This window comes from Eurosta solidaginis, chromosome 5 (assembly GCF_040869045.1).
Source record: "Eurosta solidaginis isolate ZX-2024a chromosome 5, ASM4086904v1, whole genome shotgun sequence".
Lineage (NCBI taxonomy): Eukaryota > Metazoa > Arthropoda > Insecta > Diptera > Tephritidae > Eurosta > Eurosta solidaginis.
This window is the reverse complement of record NC_090323.1, coordinates 91975781-92003129: the sequence shown is the minus strand read 5'-3', so window position 1 is coordinate 92003129 and position 27349 is coordinate 91975781. Positions and strand designations below refer to the sequence as shown.

The 27349-nt window shown below is 32.6% G+C and overlaps 1 protein-coding gene across 5 annotated transcripts in view; it reads right to left on the bottom strand.

Annotated features, from left to right (window-relative positions):
• The window catches only part of Adi1 (acireductone dioxygenase 1), a 322358-nt gene that overhangs the window by 82346 nt on the left and 212663 nt on the right, over window positions 1–27349 (bottom strand). The gene's annotated exons all lie outside the window — the stretch shown is intronic.

Genomic DNA, 27349 nt, shown 5'->3' with positions numbered 1-27349 from the left:
TCTTAGAAAAACATAATAATTGAATTTTCAATTATTATAATCCGGTGTTAAGCTCATGAATTCTTAAATAATAAGTATAAATTGAACACACCATTAAACAAAAAACATATATATGTAAAACTGAGCCCGAGTTTACAAAACTTCTCATTCGTAACGAAAAAAGACACTTTACAAAACCAAATCTACATAATACACAAATTAATATAGAGACAGAATATCTCAACTGTGTTGTTAGTGTAGAAATGAGATAAACTGAAATAAGCAAGGAAACAAATACAAGCAGGATAGTGGTTAAGGCAAATGCAGTTTCACCGTGCAATTCGCGGTTCGAATCTCGGTGAAACCTTTGATAACATTACGAAATTGTCTGATAATGATTACGTGGCGCTTTTCGAAATGATACCATCGCAATCTGCCAGTAAATATTTCTTTTTGTTTTCAGCTTCTCTGAGAAAAAGATAATAATTGAATTTTCTATTATTATAAGCCGGTGTTAAGCTCATTAATTCTTAAATAATAAGTATAAATTGAACACACCATTAAGCAAACAGACATAAATATATAAAACTGAGCCCGAGTTTACAAAGCTTCTCCTTCGCAACGAAAAAGAAACTTTACAAAAACAGATCTACATAACACACAAATTAATATAGAGACAGAATGTCTCAATTGTGTTGTTAGTGTAGAAATGAGATAAACTGAATTAAGCAGGGAAACAAATACAAGCAGAATAGCCTAGTGGTTATGGCAACTGCAGTTTCACCGTGTGATTCGCGGTTCGAATCTCGGTGAAACCTTTGATAACACTACGAAATTGCCTGATGATAATTACGTGGCGGTTATCGAAATGGTACCATCGCAATATGCCTGTAAATGTTTCTTTCTTTGTTTTCAGTTTCTCTTGGAAAAACATAATAATTGAATTTTCAATTATTATAAGCCGATGTTAAGCTCATGAATTCTTAAATAATAAGTATAAATTGAACAAACCATTAAACAAACAAACATAAATATGTAAAACTGAGCCCAAGTTTACAAAGCTTCTCATTCGCAACGAAAAAGACACTTTACAAAAACAAATCTACATAACACACAAATTAATATAGAGACAGAATGTCTCAATTGTGTTGTTAGTGTAGAAATGGGATAAACTGAATTAAGCAAGGAAACAAATGCAAGCAGGATAGCCTAGTGGTTAAGGCAACTGCAGTTTCACGGTCTGATTCGCGATTCGAATCTCGACGAAACCTTTGATAACATTATGAAATTGTCTGATTATGATTACGTGGAGGTTTTCGAAATGGTACCATCGCAATATGCCAGTAAATGTTTCTTTCTTTGTTTTCAGTTTCTCTTGGAAAAACATAATAATTGAATTTTCAGTTATTATAAGCTGGTGTTAAGCTTATGAATTCTTAAATAATAAGTACAAATTGAATACACCATTAAACAAACAAACATAAATTGTAAAACTGAGCCCGAATTTACAAAGCTTCTCATTCGCAACGAAAAAGAAACTTTACAAAAACAAATCGACATAACACACAAATTAATATAGACAGAATGTCTCAATTGTGTTGTTAGTGTAGAAATGAGATAAACTGAATTAAGCAAGGAAACAAATACAAGCACGAAGCCTAGTAGTTAAGGCAACTGCAGTTTCACCGTGTGATTCGCGGCTCGAATCTCGGTGAAACCTTTGATAACATTACGAAATTGCCTGATGATGATTACGTGGCGGTTTCCGATTTAGTACCCTCGCAATATGCCAGTAAATGTTTCTTTCTTTGTTTTGAGTTTCTCTTATAAAAACATAATAATTAAATTTTCAATTATTATAAGCGAATGTTAAGCTCATAAATTCTTAAATAATAAGTATAAATTGAACACACCATTAAACAAACAAATATAAATATATAAAACTGAGCCCGAGTTTACAAAGCTTCTCTCTCGTTCGCAACGAAAAAGAAATTTTACAAAAGCAAATCTTCATAACACACAAATTAATATAGAGAGAGAATGTCTAATTGTGTTGTTAGTGTAGAAATGAGATAAACTGAGTTAAGCAAGGAAACAAATAAAAGCAGCATAGCCTAGTGGTCAAGGTAACTGCAGTTTCACCGTATCATTCGCGGTTCGAATCTCGGTGAAAGCTTTGATAACATTACGAAATTGTCTGGTGATGACTACGTGGCGGTTTTCGAAATGGTACCATCGCAATATGACAGAAAATATTTCTTTCTTTGTTTTTAGTTTCTCTTATAAAAACATAATAATTGAATTTTCAATTATAAGCCGTTGTTAAGCTCATGAATTCTTAAATAATAAGTATAAAATGAATACACCATAAAACAAACAAACATAAATATGTAAACCTGAGCCCGAGTTTACAAAGCTTCTCATTCGCAACGAAAGAGAAACTTTACAAAAACAAATCTACATAACACATAAATTAGTATAGAGACAGAATGTCTCAATTGTGTGTTTAGTGTAGAATCTCGGTGAAACTTTTGATAACAGTACGAAAATGTCTGATGATGATTACGTGGCGGTTTTCGAAATGGTACCATCGCAATATGCCAGTAAATGTTTCTTTCTTTCTTTTCAGTTTCTCTTAGAAAAACATAATAATTGAATTTTCAATTATTATAAGCCGGTGTTAAGCTCATGAATTCTTAAATAATAAGTATAAATTGAATACACCATTAAGCAAACAAAACTGAGCCCGAGTTTACAAAGGCTCTCTTTCACAACGAAAGAGAAACTTTGCAAAAACAAATCTACATAACACACAAATTAATATAGAGACAGAATGTCTCAATTGTGTGTTTAGTGTAGAATCTCGGTGAAACCTTTGATAACCATTAAACAAACAAACAAACAAACATAATAATTTAATTTTCAATTATTATAAGCCGGTGTTAAGCTCATGAATTCTTAAATAATAAGTATAAATTGAACACACCATTAAACAAACAAACATAAATATGTAAAACTGAGCCCGAGTTTACAAAGCTTCCCATTCGCAACGAAAAAGACACTTTACAAAAACAAATCTACATAATACACAAATTAATATAGAGACAGAATGTTTAATTGTGTTGTTAGTGTAGAAATGGGATAAACTGAATTAAGCAAGGAAACAAATACAAGCAGGATAGCCTAGTAGTTAAGGCAATTGAAGTTTCGACGTCTGATTCGCGGTTCGAATCTCGGTGAAACCTTTGGTAACATTACGAAATTGTCTGATGATGGTTACGTGGCGCTTTTCGAAACGGTACCATCGCAGTATGCTAATAAATATTTCTTTCTTTGTTTTCAGCTTCTCTTAGAAAAACATAATCATTTAATTTTCAATTATTATAAGCTGGTGTTAAGCTCATGAATTCTTAAATAATAAGTATAAATTGAACACACCATTAAACAAACAAACATAAATATGCAAAACTCAGCCCGAGTTTACAAAGCTTCCATTCGCAACGAAAAAGACACTTTACAAAAACAAATCTACATAATACACAAATTAATATAGAGACAGAATGTCTAATTGTGTTGTTAGTGTAGAAATGGGATAAACTGAATTAAGCAAGGAAACAAATACAAGCAGGATAGCCTAGTGGTTAAGGCAACTGCAGTTTCACCGTCTGATTCGCGGTTCGAATCTCGACGAAACCTTTGATAAAATTATGAAATTGTCTGATGATGATTACGTGGAGGTTTTCGAAATGGTACCATCGCAGTATGCCAGTAAATGTTTCTTTCTTTGTTTTCAGTTTCTCTTAGAAAAAAACAATAATTGAATTTTGAATTATTATAAGCCGGTGTTAAGCTCATTAATTCTTAAATAATAAGTATAAATTGAACACACCATTAAACAAAAAAACATAAATATGTAAAACTGAGCCCGAGTTTACAAAGCTTCTCATTCGCAACGAAAAAGAAGCTTTACAAAAACAAATCTACGTAACAAACAAATTAATATAGAGACAGAATGTCTCAATTGTGTTGTTTGTGTAGACATGAGATAAACTGAATTAAGCAAGGAAACAAATACAAACAGGATAGCCTAGTGCTTAAGGCAACTGCAGTTTCACCGTCTGATTCGCGGTTCGAATCTCGGTGAAATATTTGATAACATTACGAAATTGCCTGATGATGATTACGTGGCGGTTTTCGAAATGGTACCATCGCAATATGTCAGTAAATGTTTCCTCCTTTGTTTTCAGTTTCTCTTAGAAAAGCATAATAATTGAATTTTCAATTATTATAAGCCGGTGTTAAGCTCATTAATTCTTAAATAATAAGTATAAATTGAACACACCATTAAACAAAAAAACATAAATATGTAAAACTGAGCCCGAGTTTACAAAGCTTCTCATTCGCAACGAAAAAGAAGCTTTACAAAAACAAATCTACATAACAAACAAATTAATATAGAGACAGAATGTCACAATTGTGTTGTTTGTGTAGACATGAGATAAACTGAATTAAGCAAGGAAACAAATACAAGCAGGATAGCCTAGTGGCTAAGGCAACTGATTCGCGGTTCGAATCTCGGTGAAACCTTTGATAATATTATGAAATTGCCTGATGATTATTACGTGGCGGTTTTCGAAATGGTACCATCGCAATATGCCAGTAAATGTTTCCTTATTTGTTTTCAGTTTCTCTTAGAAAAACATTATAATTGAATTATCAATTATTATAAGCCGGTGTTAAGCTCACTGATTTTCTATTCTATTTTGGACTTAGAATAAAAGATTTTTTAGTTGTATTTTTGCGATCAGTTCGATTATATACTTGTATTTTTTGAGTAGGCTAGTCTGATCTAATATTTCCTGGTACAAATAAAGATTTATTTTACCTTTCGCCCGACGTTTCGCTGAATATTTCAGCCTCTTCAGGGGCTACACTATTTATATTTTCAAATAAATAAAGAAATAAAATGTCACAACCCATAGAAGTTAACATGAAAACATTAAATTACACTTACAACAATATAGGACAATATGAACATACACATAAATGTAAAAAATCGGTACCACCCTGCGTGGTAGTCTTGTCAATAAATCTTTATTTGTACCAGGAAATATTAGATCAGACTAGCCTACTCAAAAAATACAAGTAAACGATTTTTTTCTATTAGTATATCCTATTCTACCGGTGGCTAAAGTAAAAATATTTTTCCTATTGTGTAAAATTATGACCTCTTGAATTGTGAGGTTTTCTTAAATGAGACCCAGGCGCCTAAATATTTATATTTATTTCTAATAACTAATAGTGATAAATGAGTTATTCATGTAATATGGAATGATTTATTTTTTTCTGTTGTTTTCTAGATTTTTTCTTCATACGAGGTGTGAAATTTGTAATTTAATTGCATAGAATAGAGGGGTTGCAGACGGAAGAACGGGGTAGCTATGTATTGGTAGTAATTCTATTAATGGGTAAGTGGAAGGTACAGTGGATGCAAAAATTGTTCGTATCTTTAAATGTTATTGTTATAATTTCGATATTTTCTCTATTTTCCAGCAATTTCTTTGGTCTTATTTGTCATGCGATTTCTGCGGCGGCCACCAAGACAGAATCGTCATGACTTTTATGAAGAGTTATTTTATTTTTACCGGGATTGTCACATGCACAACCTCTTGGGTTAGTGCAATTATTTGATCTTTGAGAACTTGGGTACCAATTTTTTTTTTATAAAATTTTATTTTATAAATTCGCCTACTGCAGTAAATATTCAATTCTTAATAACCAATTTGTCCCTCAGGACAACTGTGTTTCTCCTTATAAATTTCATGTCCTGGATTTCCGGCATTTCTTGTATGCCTGGTCGAATATTGCCCTAAGTCAATAACTTCCTCAACAATCTGGTTGCTTGATAATTTTCTACGCTACCATTTTTCTATCTATATAGCGCTTTAACATATATATATAGGTTCTCTTTGTGACTTTTCTTCATTTTTGTTGTTAATATTGGTTGGTTGTGAAAAAAAAATTTTTTTTCAGATGTCCACTGACGCAAATTTTACCAGGGCTGTTTTATAAATCTTTTCCTTTGACAGCCTTCAAGGTTGTTATTTTGATAACTTCCATGGAAACTATTACTTTGAAGTATGCAAATTATTGATTTGTCATTAAATTTGGGTAAGTCTAATGAAATTATTGATTTGTCATTAAATTTGGGCAAGTCTAATGAAGCTGCCTTTAAGGTTGTTTGCGACATTTTGAGGGTTAATAATTGAATTGTTTATCGCTCTTCCTCAGCTTTGGGTTTGGTACTAAAAATAGAGTTCTTTAGATACGAGTTTGAACGAGTTTTTGTTGCCTATATTTGAATTTCATATAATTTTTTAGCGCCATAGCTATTGTGACGATCAAAAGCACGAATACGCACATTGTAACAGCTAATCAAACATCTTTAACGTTTGGCGAGTTTTTTGTATCTATTTCTGTCCGAGTTTACAAAGCTTCTCATTCGCAACGAAAAAGACACTTTACAAAAGCAAATCTACATAACACACAAATTAATATAAAGACAGAATGTCTCAATTGTGTTGTTAGTGCAGAAATGAGATAAATGAATTAAACAAGGAAACAAATACAAGCAGGATAGCCTAGTGGTTAAGGCAACTGCAGTTTAACTGAGCCCGAGTTTACAAAGCTTCTCATTCGCAACGAAAGAGAAACTTTACAAAAACAAATTTACATAACACACAAATTAATATTGTAACGAATATGAGTGACACCAGGTGATACTCACATCCCTACTTCTCTGAGAAAAACATAATAATTGAATTTTCAATTATTATAAGCCGGTGTTAAGCTCATGAATTCTTAAATAATAAGTATAAATTGAACACACCATTAAGCAAACAGACATAAATATATAAAACTGAGCCCGAGTTTACAAAGCTTCTCATTCGCAACGAAAAATAAACTTTACAAAAACAGATCTACATAACACACAAATTAATATAGAGACAGAATGTCTCAATTGTGTTGTTAGTGTAGAAATGAGATAAACTGAATTAAGCAGGGAAACAAATACAAGCAGAATAGCCTAGTGGTTATGGCAACTGCAGTTTCACCGTGTGCTTCGCGGTTCGAATCTCGGTGAAACCTTTGATAACACTACGAAATTGCCTGATGATAATTACGTGGCGGTTATCGAAATGGTACCATCGCAATATGCCTGTAAAGGTTTCTTTCTTTGTTTTCAGTTTCTCTTGGAAAAATATAATAATTGAATTTTCAATTATTATAAGCCGATGTTAAGCTCATGAATTCTTAAATAATAAGTATAAATTGAACAAACCATTAAACAAACAAACATAAATATGTAAAACTGAGCCCAAGTTTACAAAGCTTCTCATTCGCAACGAAAAAGACACTTTACAAAAACAAATCTACATAACACACAAATTAATATAGAGACAGAATGTCTCAATTGTGTTGTTAGTGTAGAAATGGGATAAACTGAATTAAGCAAGGAAACAAATGCAAACACGATAGCCTAGTAGTTAAGGCAACTGCAGTTTCACCGTGTGATTCGCGGCTCGAATCTCGGTGAAACCTTTGATAACATTACGAAATTGCCTGATGATGATTACGTGGCGGTTTCCGATTTGGTACCCTCGCAATATGCCAGTAAATGTTTCTTTCTTTGTTTTGAGTTTCTCTTATAAAAACATAATAATTAAATTTTCAATTATTATAAGCGAATGTTAAGCTCATAAATTCTTAAATAATAAGTATAAATTGAACACACCATTAAACAAACAAATATAAATATATAAAACTGAGCCCGAGTTTACAAAGCTTCTCTCTCGTTCGCAACGAAAAAGAAATTTTACAAAAGCAAATCTTCATAACACACAAATTAATATAGAGACAGAATGTCTAATTGTGTTGTTAGTGTAGAAATGAGATAAACTGAGTTAAGCAAGGACACAAATAAAAGCAGGATAGCCTAGTGGTCAAGGTAACTGCAGTTTCACCGTATCATTCGCGGTTCGAATCTCGGTGAAAGCTTTGATAACATTACGAAATTGTCTGGTGATGACTACGTGGCGGTTTTCGAAATGGTACCATCGCAATATGACAGAAAATATTTCTTTTTTTGTTTTTAGTTTCTCTTATAAAAACATAATAATTGAATTTTCAATTATTATAAGCCGTTGTTAAGCTCATGAATTCTTAAATAATAAGTATAAAATGAATACACCATAAAACAAACAAACATAAATATGTAAACCTGAGCCAGAGTTTACAAAGCTTCTCATTCGCAACGAAAGAGAAACTTTACAAAAACAAATCTACATAACACATAAATTAGTATAGAGACAGAATGTCTCAATTGTGTGTTTAGTGTAGAATCTCGGTGAAACTTTTGATAACATTACGAAAATGTCTGATGATGATTACGTGGCGGTTTTCGAAATGGTACCATCGCAATATGCCAGTAAATGTTTCTTTCTTTCTTTTCAGTTTCTCTTAGAAAAACATAATAATTGAATTTTCAATTATTATAAGCCGGTGTTAAGCTCATGAATTCTTAAATAATAAGTATAAATTGAATACACCATTAAGCAAACAAAACTGAGCCCGAGTTTACAAAGGCTCTCTTTCACAACGAAAGAGAAACTTTGCAAAAACAAATCTACATAACACACAAATTAATATAGAGACAGAATCTCTCAACTGTGTGTTTAGTGTAGAATCTCGGTGAAACCTTTGATAACATTACGAAATTGCCTGATGATGATTACGTGGCACTATTCGAAATGGTGCCATCGCAATATGCCAGTAAATGTTTCCCTCTTTGTTTTCAGTTTCTCTTAGAAAAACATAATAATTGAATTTTCAATTATTATAAGCCGGTGTTAAGCTCATGAATTCTTAAATAATAAGTATAAATTGAACACACCATTAAACAAACAAACATAAATATGTAAAACTGAGCCCGAGTTTACAAAGCTTCCCATTCGCAACGAAAAAGACACTTTACAAAAACAAATCTACATAATACACAAATTAATATAGAGACAGAATGTTTAATTGTGTTGTTAGTGTAGAAATGGGATAAACTGAATTAAGCAAGGAAACAAATACAAGCACGATAGCCTAGCGGTTAAGGCAATTGCAGTTTCGACGTCTGATTCGCGGTTCGAATCTCGGTGAAACCTTTGGTAACATTACGAAATTGTCTGATGATGATTACGTGGCGCTTTTCGAAACGGTACCATCGCAGTATGCTAATAAATATTTCTTTGTTTTCAGCTTCTCTTAGAAAAACATAATAATTTAATTTTCAATTATTATAAGCCGGTGTTAAGCTCATGAATTCTTAAATAATAAGTATAAATTGAACACACCATTAAACAAACAAACATAAATATGTAAAACTCAGCCCGAGTTTACAAAGCTTCCCATTCGCAACGAAAAAGACACTTTACAAAAACAAATCTACATAATACACAAATTAATATAGAGACAGAATGTCTAATTGTGTTGTTAGTGTAGAAATGGGATAAACTGAATTAAGCAAGGAAACAAATACAAGCAGGATAGCCTAGTGGTTAAGGCAACTGCAGTTTCACCGTCTGATTCGCGGTTCGAATCTCGACGAAACCTTTGATAACATTATGAAATTGTCTGATGATGATTACGTGGAGGTTTTCGAAATGGTACCATCGCAATATGCGAGTAAATGTTTCTTTCTTTGTTTTCAGTTTCTCTTAGAAAAAAACAATAGCAGGATAGTCTAGTGGTTAAGGCAACTGCAGTTTCACCGTCTGATTCGCGGTTCGAATCTCGACGAAACCTTTGATAACATTATGAAATTGTCTGATTATGATTACGTGGAGGTTTTCGAAATGGTACCATCGCAATATGCCAGTAAACGTTTCTTTCTTTGTTTTCAGTTTCTCTTGGAAAAACATAATAATTGAATTTTCAGTTATTATAAGCCGGTGTTAAGCTTATGAATTCTTAAATAATAAGTACAAATTGAATACACCATTAAACAAACAGACATAAAGTGTAAAACTGAGCCCGAGTTTACAAAGCTTCTCATTCGCATCGAAAAAGAAACTTTACAAAAACAAATCGACATAACACACAAATTAATATAGAGACAGAATGTTTCAATTGTGTTGTTAGTGTAGAAAGGAGATAAACTGAATTAAGCAGGGAAACAAATACAAGCAGGATAGCCTAGTGCTTAAGGCAACTGCAGTTTCACCGTCTGATTCGCGGTTCGAATCTCGGTGAAATATTTGATAACATTACGAAATTGCCTGATGATGATTACGTGGCGGTTTTCGAAATGGTACCATCGCAATAAGTCAGTAAATGTTTCCTCCTTTGTTTTCAGTTTCTCTTAGAAAAGCATAATAATTGAATTTTCAATTATTATAAGCCGGTGTTAAGCTCATTATTTCTTAAATAATAAGTATAAATTGTACGCACCATTAAACAAACAAACATAAATATGTAAAACTGAGCCCGAGTTTACAAAGCTTCCCATTCGCAACGAAAAAGACACTTTACAAAAACAAATCTACATAATACACAAATTAATATAGAGACAGAATGTTTAATTGTGTTGTTAGTGTAGAAATGGGATAAACTGAATTAAGCAAGGAAACAAATACAAGCAGGATAGCCTAGTGGTTAAGGCAATTGAAGTTTCGACGTCTCATTCGCGGTTCGAATCTCGGTGAAACCTTTGGTAACATTACGAAATTGTCTGATGATGGTTACGTGGCGCTTTTCGAAACGGTACCATCGCAGTATGCTAATAAATATTTCTTTCTTTGTTTTCAGCTTCTCTTAGAAAAACATAATAATTTAATTTTCAATTATTATAAGCCGGTGTTAAGCTCATGAATTCTTAAATAATAAGTATAAATTGAACACACCATTAAACAAACAAACATAAATATGTAAAACTCAGCCCGAGTTTACAAAGCTTCCATTCGCAACGAAAAAGACACTTTACAAAAACAAATCTACATAATACACAAATTAATATAGAGACAGAATGTCTAATTGTGTTGTTAGTGTAGAAATGGGATAAACTGAATTAAGCAAGGAAACAAATACAAGGCAACTGCAGTTTCACCGTCTGATTCGCGGCTCGAATCTCGACGAAACCTTTGATAACATTATGAAATTGTCTGATGATGATTACGTGGAGGTTTTCGAAATGGTACCATCGCAATATACCAGTAAATGTTTCTTTCTTTGTTTTCAGTTTCTCTTAGAAAAAAACAATAATTGAATTTTGAATTATTATAAGCCGGTGTTAAGCTCATTAATTCTTAAATAATAAGTATAAATTGAACACACCATTAAACAAAAAAACATAAATATGTAAAACTGAGCCCGAGTTTACAAAGCTTCTCATTCGCAACGAAAAAGAAGCTTTACAAAAACAAATCTACATAACAAACAAATTAATATAGAGACAGAATGTCTCAATTGTGTTGTTTGTGTAGACATGAGATAAACTGAATTAAGCAAGGAAACAAATACAAACAGGATAGCCTAGTGCTTAAGGCAACTGCAGTGTCACCGTCTGATTCGCGGTTCGAATCTCGGTGAAATATTTGATAACATTACGAAATTGCCTGATGATGATTACGTGGCGGTTTTCTAAATGGTACCATCGCAATATGTCAGTAAATGTTTCCTCCTTTGTTTTCAGTTTCTCTTAGAAAAGCATAATAATTGAATTTTCAATTATTATAAGCCGGTGTTAAGCTCATTAATTCTTAAATAATAAGTATAAATTGAACACACCATTAAACAAAAAAACATAAATATGTAAAACTGAGCCCAAGTTTACAAAGCTTCTTATTCGCAACGAAAAAGAAGCTTTACAAAAACAAATCTACATAACAAACAAATTAATATAGAGACAGAATGTCTCAATTGTGTTGTTTGTGTAGACATGAGATAAACTGAATTAAGCAAGGAAACAAATACAAGCAGGATAGCCTAGTGGGTAAGGCAACTGCAGTTTAATCGTGTGATTCGCCGTTCGAATCTCGGTGAAACTTTTGATAACATTATAAAATTGTCTGATGATGATTACGTGGAGGTTTTCTAAATGGTACCATCGCAATATGCCAGTAAATGTTTCTTTCTTTGTTTTCAGTTTCTCTTCTAAAAACATAATAATTGAATTTTCAATTATTATAAGCCGGTGTTAAGCTAATGAACTCTTAAATAATAAGTATAAATTGATTACACCATTAAACAAACAAACATAAATATGTAAAACTGAGCCCGAGTTTACAAAGCTTATCATTAGCAACGAAAGAGAAAGTTTACAAACACAAATCTACATAACACACAAATTAATATAGAGACAGAGTCTCTCAATTGTGTGTTTAGTGTAGAATCTCGGTGAAACCTTTGATAACATTACGAAATTGCCTGATGATGATTACGTGGTGGTTTTCGAAATGGTACCACCGCAATATGCCAATAAATATTTCTTTCTTTGTTTTCAGTTTCTCTTATAAAAACATAATAATTAAATTTTCAATTATTATAAGCCGATGTTAAGCTCATGAATTCTTAAATAATAAGTATAAATTGAACACACCATTAAACAAACAAATATAAATATGTAAAACAGAACCCGAGTTTACAAAGCTTCTCTCTCGTTCCCAATGAAAAAGAAATTTTACAAAAGCAAATCTACATAACACACAAATTAATATAGAGACAGAATGTCTAATTGTGTTGTTAGTGTAGAAATGAGATAAACTGAGTTAAGCAAGGAAACAAATACAAGCAGGATAGCCTAGTGTTCAAGGCAACTGCAGTTTCACCGTGTGATTCGCGGTTCGAATCTCGGTGAAACATTTGCTAACATTACGAAATTGTCTGATGATGATTACGTGGCGGTTTTCGAAAAGGTACCATCGCAATATGCCAGTAAATATTTCTTTCTTTGTTTTTAGTTTGTCTTATAAAAACATAATAATTGAATTTTCAATTATTATAAGCCGATGTAAGCTCATGAATTCTTAAATAATAAGTATAAATTGAACACAACATTAAACAAACAAACATAAATATGTAAAACTGCGCCCGAGTTTACAAAGCTTCTCATTCGCAACGAAAAGGAAATTTTACAAAAGCAAATCTACATAACACACAAATTAATATAGAGACAGAATGTTTCAATCGTGTTGTTAGTGTAGGAATGAGATAAACTGAATTAAGCAAGGAAACAAATACAAGCAGGCAACTGCAGTTCAACGTCTGATTCGCGGTTCCAATCTCGGTGAATCCTTTGATAATATTACGAAATTGCCTGATGATGATTACGTGGCGGTTTTCGAAATGGTACCATTGCAATTTTCAATTATTATAAGCCGGTGTTAAGCTCATGAATTCTTAAATAATAAGTATAAATTGAATACACCATAAAACAAACAAACATACATATGAAAACCTGAGCCCGAGTTTACAAAGCTTCTCATTCGCAACGAAAGAGAAACTTTACGAAAACAAATCTACATAACACAAAAATTCATATAGAGACAGAATGCCTTAATTGTGTGTTTAGTGTAGAATCTCGGTGAAACCTTTGATAACATTACGAAAATGTCTCATGATGATTACGTGACGGTTTTCGAAATGGTACCATCGCAATATGCCAGTAAATGTTTCATTTTTTCTTTCAGTTTCCCTTAGAAAAACATAATAATTGAATTTTCAATTATTATAAGCCGGTGTTAAGCTCATGAGTTCCTAAATAATAAGTATAAATTGAATACACCATTAAACAAACAAACTTAAATATGTAAAACTGAGCCCGAGTTTACAAAGCCTCTCTTTCGAAACGAAAGAGAAACTTTACAAAAACAAATCTACATAACACACAAATTAATATAGAGACAGAATATCTCAACTGTGTTGTTAGTGTAGAAATGAGATAAACTGAATTAAACAAGGAAACAAATACAAGCAGGATAGCCTAGTCGTTAATGCAAATGCCGCTTCACCGTGTGATTCGTGGTTCAAATCTCGGTGAAACCTTTGATAACATTACGAAATTGCCTGATAATAATTACGTGGCGGTTTTCGAAATGGAACCATCGCAATATGCCAGTAAATGTTTCTTTCTTTGTTTTCAGTTTCTCTTAGAAAAACATAACAATTGAATTTTCAATTATTATAAGCCGGTGTTAAGCTCATGAATTCTTAAATAATGAGTATAAATTGAACACACCATTAAAACAAACAAACATAAACATGTAAGACTGAGCCCGAGTTTACAACGCTACTCATTCGCAACGAAAAAGAAACTTTACAAAAACAAATCTACACAACACACAAATTAATATAGAGACAGAATGTCTCAATTGTGTTGTTAGTGTAGAAATGAGATAAACTGAATTAAGAAAAGCACCCAATACAAGCAGGAGAGCCTGGTGGCTAAGGCAACTGCAGTTTAATCGTGTGATTCGCGGTTCGAATCTCGGTGAAACCTTTGATAACATTATGAAATTGTCTGATGAGGATTACGTGGAGGTTTTCGAAATGGTACCGTCGCAATATACCAGTAAATGTTTCTTTCTTTGTTTTCAGTTTCAGTGTTAAGCTCAAGAATTCTTAAATAATAAGTATAAATTGAACACATCATTAAAACAAACAAACATAAATATATAAAACTGAGCCCGAGTTTACAAAGCTTCTCATTCGCAACGAAAAAGACACTTTACAAAAACAAATCTACATAGCATACAAATTAATATAGAGACAGAATGTCTCACTTGTGCTGTTAGTGTAGAAATGAGATAAACTGAATTAAGCAAGGAAACAAATACAAGCAGGATAGCCTAGTAGTTAAGGCAACTGCAGTTTCACCGTCTGATTCGCGGTTCGAATCTCGGTGAAACCTTTGATAACATTATGAAATTATCTGATGATGATTACGTGGAAGTTTTCGAAATAGTACCGTCGCAATATGCCAGTAAATGTTTTTTTTCTTTTCAGTTTCTCTTGGAAAACATAATAATTGAATATTCCATTATTATAATCTGGTATTAGGATCATGAATTCTTAACTAATAAGCATAAATCATAAAAAACAAATCTACATAACAACCTAATTAATATAGAGACAGAATGTCTCAATTGTGTTGTTAGTGTAGGAATGAGATAAACTGAATTAAGCAAGGAAACAAATACAAGCAGGATAGCCAATGGTTAAGGCAACTGCAGTTTCACCGTGTGATTCGCGTTCGAATATCGGTGAAACCTTTGATAATATTACGAAATTGCCTAATTATGATAACGTGGCGGTTTTCGAAATGGTACCATTGCAATATGCCAGTAAATGAATTTTCAATTATTATAAGCCGGTGTTAAGCTCATTAATTCTTAAATAATAAGTATAAATTAAACACACCATTAAACAGAAAAACATAGATATGTAAAACGAAGCCCAAGTTTACAAATCTTCTCATTCGCAACGAAAAAGAAACTTTACAAAAACAAAACAACATAACACACAAATAATATAGAAACAGAATGTCTCAATTGTGTTGTTAGTGTAGAAATGAGATAAACTGAATTAAGTAAGGAACCAAATACAAGCAGGATAGCCAATGGTTAAGGCAACTGCAGTTTCACCGTGTGATTCGCGTTCGAATCTCGGTGAAACCTTTGAAATTGCCTGACGATAATTACGTGGCGGTTTCTGAAATGGTACCATCGTAATGATTCTTTCTTTGTTTTCAGCTTTTCTTAGAAAAACATAATAATTGAATTTTCAATTATTACAAGCCGGTGTTAAGCTCATGAATTCTTAAATAATAAGTATAAATTGAATACACCATTAAGCAAACCGGCATAAATATATACAACTGAACCCAAGTTTACAAAGCTTCTCATTCGCAACGAAAAAGAAACTTTACAAAAACAAAACAACATAACACACAAATAATATAGAAACAGAATGTCTCAATTGTGTTGTTAGTGTAGAAATGAGATAAACTGAATTAAGAAAAGCACCCAATACAAGCAGGAGAGCCTGGTGGCTAAGGCAACTGCAGTTTAATCGTGTGATTCGCGGTTCGAATCTCAGTGAAACCTTTGATAACATTATGAAGTTGTCTGATGAGGATTACGTGGAGGTTTTCGAAATGGTACCGTCGCAATATACCAGTAAATGTTTCTTTCTTTGTTTTCAGTTTCAGTGTTAAGCTCATGAATTCTTAAATAATAAATAGAAATTGAACACACCATTAAAACAAACAAACATAAATATATAAAACTGAGCCCGAGTTTACAAAGCTTCTCATTCGCAACGAAAAAGAGACTTTACAAAAACAAATCTACATAGCACAGAAATTAATATAGAGACAGAATGTCTCAATTGTGCTGTTAGTGTAAAAATGAGATAAACTGAATTAAGCAAGGAAACAAATACAAGCAGGATAGCCTAGTAGTTAAGGCAACTGCAGTTTCACCAACTTATTCGCGGTTCGAATCTCGGTGAAACCTTTGATAACATTATGAAATTATCTGATGATGTCCATTATTATAATCCGGTATTAAGCTCATGAATTCTTAACTAATAAGTATAAATAATAAAAACAAATCTACATAACAACCAAATTAATATAGAGACAGAATTTCTCAATTGTGTTGTTAGTGCAGAAATGAGATAAACTGAATTAAGCAAGGAACCAAATACAAGCAGGATAGCCTAGTGGTTAAGGCAACTGCAGTTTCACCGTCTGATTCGCGGTTCAAATCTCGGTGAAACCTTTGATAACATTACGAAATTGCCTGATGATGATTACATGGCGGTTTTCGAAATGGTACCATCGCAATATGCCTGTAAATGTTTCTTTCTTTGTTTTCAGTTTCTCTGGGAAAAACATAATAATTGAATTTTCAATTATTATAAGCCGGTGTTAAGCTCATGCATTCTTAACTAATAAGTATAATTTGAACACACCACTAAACAAACAAATATAAATATGTAAAACTGTGACCGAGTTTACAAAGCTTCTCATTCGCAACGAAAAAGAAACTTTACAAAAACAAATCTACTTAACACACAAATTAATATAGAGACAGAATGTCTCAATTGTGTTGTTAGTGTAGAAGTGAGATAAACTGAATTAGGCAAGGAAACAAATACAAGAAGTAGAGCCTAGTGGTTACGGCAACTGCAGGTTCACCGTATGATTCGCGGTTCGAATATCGGTGAAACCTTTGATAACATTACGAAATTGGCTGATGATGATTACGTGGCGGTTTTCCAAATGGTACCATCGCAATATGCCAGTAAATGTTTCCTTCTGTGTTTTCAGTTTCTCTTAGAAAAACATAATAATTGAATTATCAATTATTATAAGCCGGTGTTAAGCTCACTGATTCTTAAATAATAGGTATAAATTGAACACACCATTAAACAAAAAACAGAAATATGTAAAACTGAGCCCGAGTTTACAAAGCTTCTCATTCGCAACGAAAGAGAAACGTGGCGGTTTTCGAAATGGTACCATCGCAATATGCCAGTAAATGTTTTCTTCTTTGTTTTCAGTTTCTCTTAGAAAAACATAATAATTGAATTTTCAATTATTATTAGCCGGTGTTAAGCTCATGAATTCTTAAATAATAAGTATAATTTGAACACACCACTAAACAAACAAATATAAATATGTAAAACTGTGACCGAGTTTAAAAAGCTTCTCATTCGCAACGAAAAAGAAACTTTACAAAAACAAATCTACTTAACACACAAATTAATATAGAGACAGAATGTCTCAATTGTGTTGTTAGTACATAAATGAGATAAACTGAATTAAGCAAGGAAACAAATACAAGCAGGATACCCTAGTGGTTAAGGCAACTGCAGTTTCACCGTCTGATTCGCGGTTCGAACCTCGGTGAAACCTTTTATAACATTACGAAATTGCCTGATGATTATTACGTGGCGGTTTTCGAAATGGTACCATCGCAATATGCCAGTAAATGTTTCATTCTTTGTTTTCAGTTTCTCTTAGAAAAACATAATAATTGAATTATCTAATATTATAAGCCGGTGTTAAGCTCATGAATTCTGAAATAATAAGTATAAATTGAATACACCATTAAACAAACAAACATAAATATGTAATAAATTTTATATGAGAATAGGCTTTTCTTGACCATATGGTTGCTATTTTTAGTGCAAGTAAAACTTCACTATTGCGACCCAACGTTTCGCTAAGCACCTTAGCTTCCTCAGGGGCGAAACTGCATTTATTTAACATTATTTTAATCAAAAAACATTGAAGAATTACATGAAATTATAAAAATTTTGAATTTTGTTAATATACCGAAACAATAAAATTTTTGTATAAGGTCACTTACAAATATATGTACGTAAAATATCACAATTTGCATAACTACAACTAACACATCAATACCATCTGTGCGTGGTACATTTGTCAACTAAAATTGAAAATTATATGCAAAGCAAATAAGCCGCTCTTTTATGTTTACTGTTTTGTCCCTTTTCTGCATTATTCTTAAGCTCTATATGGCGTATCTGATCTTTGTCCGTTTTTCTTTATCTAATATTTTGGCATTTTGTAAATGAGCTGTGTGGCCACTCGCTGTGGTGTGCTGCAAGGAAACAAATACAAGCAGGATAGCCTAGTGGTTAAGGCAACTGCAGTTTCACCGTCTGGTTCGCTGCTCGAATCTCGGTGATACCTTTGATAACATTACGAAATTGCCTGATGACTATACGTGGCGGTTTTCGAAATGGTACCGTCGCAATATACCAGTAAATGTTTTTTCGTTGTTTTCAGTTTCTCTTAGAAAAACATAATAATTGAATTTTCAATTATTATAAGCCGGTGTTAAGCTCATGAATTCTTAAACAATAAGTATAAATTGAACACACCATTAAACAAACAAACATAAATATGTAAAACTGAGCCCGAGTTTACGAAGCTTCTCATTCGCAACGAAAGAGAAACGTGGCGGTTTTCGAAATGGTACCATCGCAATATGCCAGTAAATGTTTCCTTCTTTGTTTTCAGTTTCTCTTAGAAAAACATAATAATTGAATTTTCAATTATTATTAGCCGGTGTTAAGCTCATGAATTCTTAAATAATAAGTATAAATTCCATACACCATTAAACAAACAAACATAAATATTTAAAACTGAGCCCGAGTTTACAAAGCCTCTCATTCGCAACGAAAGAGAAACTTTACAAAAACAAATCTACATAACACACAAATTAATATAGAGACAGAATATCTAAATTGTGTTGTTAGTGTAGAAATGAGATAAACTGAATTAAACAAGGAAACAAATACAAGCAGGATAGCCTAGTCGTTAATGCAACTGCCGCTTCACCATGTGATTCGCGGTTCAAATCTCGGTGAAACCTTTGATAACATTACGAAATTGCCTGATGATAATTACGTGGCGGTTTTCGAAAAGGAATCATCGCAATATGCCAGTAAATGTTTCTTTCTTTGTTTTCAGTTTCTCTTAGAAAAACATAACAATTGAATTTTCAATTATTATAAGCCGGTGTTAAGCTCATGAATTCTTAAATAATAAGTATAAATTGAACACACCATTAAAACAAACAAACATAAACATGTAAGACTGAGCCCGAGTTTACAACGCTTCTCATTCGCAACGAAAAATAAACTTTACAAAAACAAAGCTACACAACATACAAATTAATATAGAGACAGAATGTCTCAATTGCGTTTTTAGTGTAGAAATGAGATAAACTGAATTAAGAAAAGCACCAAATACAAGCATGAGAGCCTGGTGACTAAGGCAACTGCAGTTTAATCGTGTGATTCCCGGTTCGAATCTCGGTGAAACCTTTGATAACATTATGAAATTGTCTGACGAGGATTACGTGGAGGTTTTCGAAATGGCAATATGCCAGTAAATGTTTCTTTCTTTGTTTTCAGTTTCAGTGTTAAGCTCATGAATTCTTAAATAATAAGTATAAATTGAACACACCATTAAAACAAACAAACATAAATATATAAAACTGAGCCCGAGTTTACAAAGCTTCTCATTCGCAACGAAAAAGACACTTTACAAAAACAAATCTACATATCACACAAATTAATATAGAGACAGAATGTCTCAATTGTGCTGTTAGTCTAGAAATGAGATAAACTGAATTAATCAAGGAAACAAATACAAGCAAGATAGCCTAGTAGTTAAGGCAACTGAAGTTTCACCGTCTGATTCGCGGTTCGAATCTCGGTGAAACCTTTGATAACATTCTGAAATTATCTGCTGATGATTACGTGGAGGTTTTCCAAATAGTACCGTCGCAATATGCCAGTAAATGTTTCTTTCTTTTTAGTTTCTCTTAGAAAACATAATAATTGAATATTCCATTATTATAAGCCGCGGTTCGTGGTTCAAATCTCGGTGAAACCTTTGATAACATCACGAAATTGCCTGATGATAATTACGTGGCGGTTTTCGAAATGGAACCATCGCAATATGCCAGTAAATGTTTCTTTCTTTGTTTTCAGTTTCTCTTAGAAAAACATAACAATTGAATTTTCAATTATTATAAGCCGGTGTTAAGCTCATGAATTCTTAAATAATAAGTATAAATTGAACACACCATTAAAACAAACAAACATAAACATGTAAGACTGAGCCCGAGTTTACAACGCTTCTCATTCGCAACGAAAAAGAAACTTTACAAAAACAAATTTACACAACATATAAATTAATATAGAGACAGAATGTCTCAATTGTGTTGTTAGTGTAGAAATGAGATAAACTGAATTAAGAAAAGCACCAAATACCAGCAGGAGAGCCTGGTGGCTAAGGCAACTGCAGTTTAATCGTGTGATTCCCGGTTCGAATCTCGGTGAAACCGTTGATAACATTATGAAATTGTCTGATGAGGATTATGTGGAGGTTTTCGAAGTGGTACCGTCGCAATATGCCAGTAAATGTTTCTTTCTTTGTTTTCAGTTTCAGTGTTAAGCTCATGAATTCTTAAGTAATAAGTATAAATTGAACACACCATTAAAACAAACAAACATAAATATATCAAACTGAGCCCGAGTTTACAAAGCTTCTCATTCGCAACGAAAGAAACTTTACAAAAACAAATCTACATAGCACACAAATTAATATAGAGACAGAATGTCTCAATTGTGCTGTTAGTGTAGAAATGAGATAAACTGAATTAATCAAGGAAACAAATACAAGCACGATAGCCTAGTAGTTAAAGCAACTGAAGTTTCACCGTCTGATTCGCGGTTCGAATCTCGGTGAAACCTTTGATAACATTATGAAATTATCTGCTGATGATTACGTGGAGGTTTTCGAAATAGTACCGTCGCAATATGCCAGTAAATGTTTCTTTCTTTTCAGTTTCTCTTAGAAAACATAATAATTGAATATTCCATTATTATAAGCCGGTATTAAGCTCATGAATTCTTAACTAGTAAGTATTTATATCTACATAACACCCAAATTAATATAGAGACAGAATGTCTCAATTGTGTTGTTAGTGTAGGAATGAGATAAACTGAATTAAGCAAGGAAACAAATACAAGCAGGCAACTGCAGTTTCAACGTCTGATTCGCGGTTCGAATCTCGGTGAAACCTTTGATAATATTACGAAATTGCCTGATTACGATAACGTGGCGGTATTCGAAATGGTACCATTGCAATATGCCAGTAAATGAATTTTCAATTATTATAAGCCGGTGTTAAGCTCATTAATTCTTAAATAATAAGTATAAATTGAACACACCATTAAACAGAAAAACATAGATATGTAAAACGAAGCCCAAGCTTACAAAGCTTCTCATTCGCAACGAAAAAGAAACTTTACAAAAATAAAACTACATAACACACAAATTAATATAGAAACAGAATATCTCAATTGTGTTGTTAGTGTAGAAATGAGATAAACTGAATTATGTAAGGAAAAAAATACAAGCAGGATAGCCAATGGTTAAGGCAACTGCAGTTTCACCGTGTGATTCGCGTTCGAATCTCGGTGAAACCTTTGAAATTGCCTGACGATAATTACGTGGCGGTTTCTGAAATGGTACCATAGTAATATGCCAGTAAATGTTTCTTTCTTTGTTTTCAGCTTTTCTTAGAAAAACATAATAATTGAATTTTCAAGCCGGTGTTAAGCTCATGAATTCTTAAATAATAAGTATAAATTGAACACACCATTAAGCAAACCGACATAAATATATACAACTGAGCCCGAGTTTACAAAGCTTCTCATTCGCAACGCAAAAGAAACTTTACAAAAACAAATCTACTTAACACACAAATTAATATAGAGACAGAATGTCTCAATTGTGTTGTTAGTGTAGAAATAAGATAAACTGAATTAGGCAAGGAAACAAATACAAGCAGGATAGCCAATGGTTAAGGCAACTGCAGTTTCACCGTATGATTCCCGGTTCGAATACCGGTGAAACCTTTGATAACATTACGAAATTGCCTGATGATGATTACGTGGCGATCGTTGAAATGGTACCATCGCAATTTGCCAGTAAATGTTTCCTACTTTGTTTTCAGTTTCTGTTAGAAAAACATAATAATTGAATTTTCAATTATTATAAGCCGGCGTTAAGATCATGAATTCTTAAATAATATGTATAAATTCAACATACCATTAAACAAACAAACATAAATATGTAAAACTGAGCCCGAGTCTACAAAGCTTCTCATTCGCAACGAAAAATAAACAAATCTACATAACACACAAATTAATATAGAGACAGAATGTCTCAATTGTGTTGTTAGTGTAGGAATAAGATAAACTGAATTAAGTAAGGAAACAAATACAAGCAGGCAACTGCAGTTTCAACGTCTGATTCGCGGTTCGAATCTCGGTGAAACCTTTGATAATATTACGAAATTGCCTGATGATGATAACGTGGTGGTTTTCGAAATGGTACCATTGCTATATGCCAGCAAATGAATTTTCCATTATTATAAGCCGATGTTAAGCTCATAAATTCTTAAATAATAAGTATAAATTGAACACACCATTAAACAAAAAAACATAAATATGTAAAACTGAGCCCAAGTTTACAAAGCTTCTCATTCGCAATGAAAAAGAAACTTTACAAAAACAAATCTACATGACACACAAATTAATATAGAGACAGAATGTCTCCATTGTGTGTTTAGTGTAGAATCTCGGTGAAGCTTTTGATAACATTACGAAATTGCCTGATGATGATTACGTGGCGGTTTTCGACATGGTACCGTCGCAATATGCCAGTAAATTTTCCTTTTTTGTTTTCAGTTTCTCTTAGAAAAACATAATAATTGAATTTTCAATTATTATAAGCCGGTGTTAAGCTCATGAGTTCTAAAATAATAAGTATAAATTAAATACACCATAAAACAAACAAACATAAATATCTAAACCTGAGCCCGAGTTTACAAAGCTTTTCATTCGCAACGAAAGAGAAACTTTAAAAAAACAAATCTACATAGCACACATTAATATAGAGACAGAATGTCCCAATTGTGTGTTTAGTGTAGAATCTCGGTGAAACCTTTGATAACATTACGAAATTGCCTGAAGATGATTACGTGGCGCTTTTCGGAATAATAATTAAATTTTCAATTATTATAAGCCGGTGCTAAGCTCACGAGTTCTAAAATAATAAGTATAAATTAAACACACCATAAAACAAACAAACATAAATATGTAATCCTGAGCCCGAGTTTACAAAGCTTCTCACTCGCTACGAAAGAGAAACTTTAAAAAAACAAATCTACATAGCACACATTAATATAGAGACAGAATGTCCCAATTGTGTGTTTAGTGTAGAATCTCGGTGAAACCTTTGATAACATTACGAAATTGCCTGAAGATGATTACGTGGCGCTTTTCGGAATGGTACCATCGCAATATGCCAGTAAATGTTTCCTTCTTTGTTTTCAGTTTCTCTAAGAAAAACATAATAATTGAATTTTCAATTATTATAAGCCGGTGTTAAGCTCATGAGTTCCAAAATAATAAGTATAAATTGAATACACCATTAAACAAACAAACATAAATATGTAAAACTGAGCCCGAGTTCACAAGGCTTCTCATTCACAACGAAAGAAACTTTACAAAAACAAATCTACATAACACAAAAATCAATATAGAGAGAGAATGTCTCAATTGTGTTGTTAGTGTAGAAATGCGATAAACTGAATTAGGCAAGGCAACAAATACAAGAAGTAGAGCCTTGTGGTTACGGCAACTGCAGGTTCACCGTATGATTCGCGGTTCGAATATCGGTGAAACCTTTGATAACATTACGAAATTGCCTGATGATGATTACGTGGCGCTTTTCGAAATAGTACCATCGCAATATGCCAGTAAATGTTTCCGTCTTTGTTTTCAGTTTCTCTTAGAAAAACATAACAATTGAATCATCAATTATTATATGCCGGTGTTAAGCTCACTGATTCTTAAATAATAGGTATAAATTGAACACACCATTAAACAAAAAACATAAATATGTAAAACTGAGCCCGAGTTTACAAAGCTTCTCATTCGCAACGAAAGAGAAACTTTACAAAAACAAATCTACATAACACACAAATTAATATAGAGACAGAATGTCTCAATTGTGTTGTTAGTGCAGAAATGAGATAAACTGAATTAAGCAAGGAAACAAATACAAGCAGGATAGCCTAGTGGTTAAGGCAACTGCAGTTTCACCGCCTGATTCGTGGTTCGAATATCGGTGAAACCTTTAATAACATTACGAAATTGCCTGATGATTATTACGTGGCGGTTTTCGAAATGGTACCATCGCAATATGCCAGTAAATGCTTCTTTCTTTGTTTTCAGTTTCTCTTAGAAAAACATAATAATTGAATTTTCTATTATTATAAGCCGGTGTTAAGCTCATGAATTCTTAAATAATAAGTATAAATTGAACACACCATTAAACAAACAAACAAACATAAATATGTAAAACAGAGCCCGAGTTTACAAAGCTTCTCATTCGCAACGAAAAAGACACTTTACAAAAACAAATATACATAAAACACAAATTAATATAGAGACAGAATGTCTCAATTGTGTTGTTAGTACAGAAATGAGATAAACTGAATTGAGCAAGGAAACAAATACAAGCAGGATACCCTAGTGGTTAGGGCAACTGCAGTTTCACCGTCTGATTCGCGGTTCGAACCTCGGTGAAACCTTTGATAACATTACGAAATTGCCTGATGATTATTACGTGGCGGTTTTCGAAATGGAACCATTGCAATATGCCAGTAAATGTTGCTTTCTTTGTTTTCAGTTTCTCTTAGAAAAACATAATAATTGAATTATCTAATATTATAAGCCGGTGTTAAGCTCATGAATTCTTAAATAATAAGTATAAATTGAATACATCATTAAACAAACAAACATAAATATGTAAAGCTGAGCCCGAGTTTACAAAGCTTCTTACTCGCAACGAAAGAGAAATTTTACAAAAACAAATCTACATAACACGCAAATAAATATTGACAGAATGTCGCAATTGCGCTGTTAGTGTAGAAATGAGATAAACTGAATAAAGCAAGGAAACAAATACAAGCAGGATAGCCTAGTGGTTAAGGAAACTGTAGTTTCACCGTCTGGTTCGCTGTTCGAATCTCGGTGATACCTTTGATAACATTACGAAATTGCCTGATGACTATACGTGGCGGTTTTCGAAATGGTACCGTCGCAATATACGGTTTTTTCAGTTTCTCTTAGAAGAACATAATAATTGAATTTTCAATTATTATAAGCCGGTGTTAAGCTCATGAATTCTTAAATAATAAGTATAAATTGAACACACCATTAAACAAACAAATATAAATATGTAAAACTGAGCCCGAGTTTACGAAGCTTCTCATTCGCAACGAAAGAGAAACGTGGCGGTTTTCGAAATGGTACCATCGCAATATGCCAGTAAATGTTTCCTTCTTTGTTTTCAGTTTCTCTTAGAAAAACATAATAATTGAATTTTCAATTATTATTAGCCGGTGTTACGCTCATGAATTCTTAAATAATAAGTATAAATTGCATACACCATTAAACAAACAAACATAAATATTTAAAACTGAGCCCGAGTTTACAAAGCTTCTCATTCGCAACGAAAGAGAAACTTTACAAAAACAAATCTACATAACACACAAATTAATATAGAGACAGAATATCTCAATTGGTTTGTTAGTGTAGAAATGAGATAAACTGAATTAAACAAGGAAACAAATACAAGCAGGATAGCCTAGTCGTTAATGCAACTGCCGCTTCACCGTGTGATTCGCGGTTCAAATCTCGGTGAAACCTTTGATAACATTACGAAATTGCCTGATGATAATTACGTGGCGGTTTTCGAAATGGTACCGTCGCAATATACGGTTTTTTCAGTTTCTCTTAGAAGAACATAATAATTGAATTTTCAATTATTATAAGCCGGTGTTAAGCTCATGAATTCTTAAATAATAAGTATAAATTGAACACACCATTAAACAAACAAATATAAATATGTAAAACTGAGCCCGAGTTTACGAAGCTTCTCATTCGCAACGAAAGAGAAACGTGGCGGTTTTCGAAATGGTACCATCGCAATATGCCAGTAAATGTTTCCTTCTTTGTTTTCAGTTTCTCTTAGAAAAACATAATAATTGAATTTTCAATTATTATTAGCCGGTGTTACGCTCATGAATTCTTAAATAATAAGTATAAATTGAACACACCATTAAAACAAACAAACATAAACATGTAAGACTGAGCCCGAGTTTACAACGCTTCTCATTCGCAACGAAAAAGAAACTTTACAAAAACAAATCTACACAACACACAAATTAATATAGAGACAGAATGTCTCAATTGTGTTGTTAGTGTAGAAATGAGATAAACTGAATTAAGAAAAGCACCAAATACAAGCAGGAGAGCCTGGTGGCTAAGGCAACTGCAGTTTAGTCGTGTGATTCCCGGTTCGAATCTCGGTGAAACCTTTGATAACATTATGAAATTGTCTGATGAGGATTACGTGGAGGTTTTCGAAATGGTACCATCGCAATATGCCAGTAAATGTTTCTTTCTTTGTTTTCAGTTTTAGTGTTAAGCTCATGAATTCTTAAATAATATGTATAAATTGAACACACCATTAAAAGAAACAAACATAAATATATAAAACTGAGCCCGAGTTTACAAAGCTTCTCATTCGCAACGAAAAAGACACTTTACAAAAACAAATCTACATAGCACACAAATTAATATAGAGACAGAAGGTCTCAATTGTGCTGTTAGTGTAGAAATGAGATAAACTGAATTA